The sequence below is a fragment of the Ailuropoda melanoleuca genome, chromosome 17 (assembly GCF_002007445.2).
Source record: "Ailuropoda melanoleuca isolate Jingjing chromosome 17, ASM200744v2, whole genome shotgun sequence".
Taxonomy (NCBI): domain Eukaryota; kingdom Metazoa; phylum Chordata; class Mammalia; order Carnivora; family Ursidae; genus Ailuropoda; species Ailuropoda melanoleuca.
In genome coordinates, this window is record NC_048234.1 from 41,816,579 (window position 1) to 41,817,359 (window position 781).

Below are 781 nucleotides of genomic sequence, written 5' to 3' on the forward strand. Positions count from 1 at the left end.
GGAGCAGAATGCGGGGTGGGGCGGGGCACCAGCCGGGAGGGGCGGGGCGGAGCGCGAGGAACTTGCTGAGCCGGGTTAAGTACCGCCGGGGCGCTGGGTAGTGGTCCTGGCGGACGGTTCTGTGCGAGCACTGGACAGGGCACACCCAGCCGCCCAGAGGTTAGGCTCCGGTGGTCGCGGTGCGCAGGCAAGTGCAAACCGCCCGCGCGTTTTCTGACTCAGCCTCCTAGGTAGGAGGAGGGAGACAGGTCAGAGGCGAGAAAAGGTTGTTTAGGGAGGAAGCAGGCCCCTCCCTCCATAGCTCCCGGGGCCCGTTACTTACCGATTCTACAGAAGCAGCACCAACTTAAAGAATTTTCTGCTCAGAAGAACCAAATCAACGACCCAACAAAGTTGTATTTACTTCTATTCCGTTTTTAACCCATCCCCATTTTTTTAAGACTTTGCTTTGGGGGGGCCCCTGGGTGGCACAATCGGTTAAGCACGTTGGACTCTTGGTTTTCGCTGAGGTCCTGATCTCAGGGTCGTGAGCTTGAGCCCCTCCTCAGCTCTCTCTGAGCACAGTCTGCTTAGGACTCTCGCTCCCTCTCCCTCTGCCTCTTCCGCTGGAGCGTGTGAGCATTCTCTCTCTCAAATAAGTAAATAAAAATTTAATTTAAAAAAGACTTTTTGGGGGGCACCAGGGTTAAGCCTCTGCCTTGGGCTCAGATCATGATCTTAGGGTCCTGAGATTGAGACCCCAGTAGGGATCTCTGCGGGGGGTAGGGGGGGAGTCCGCTTC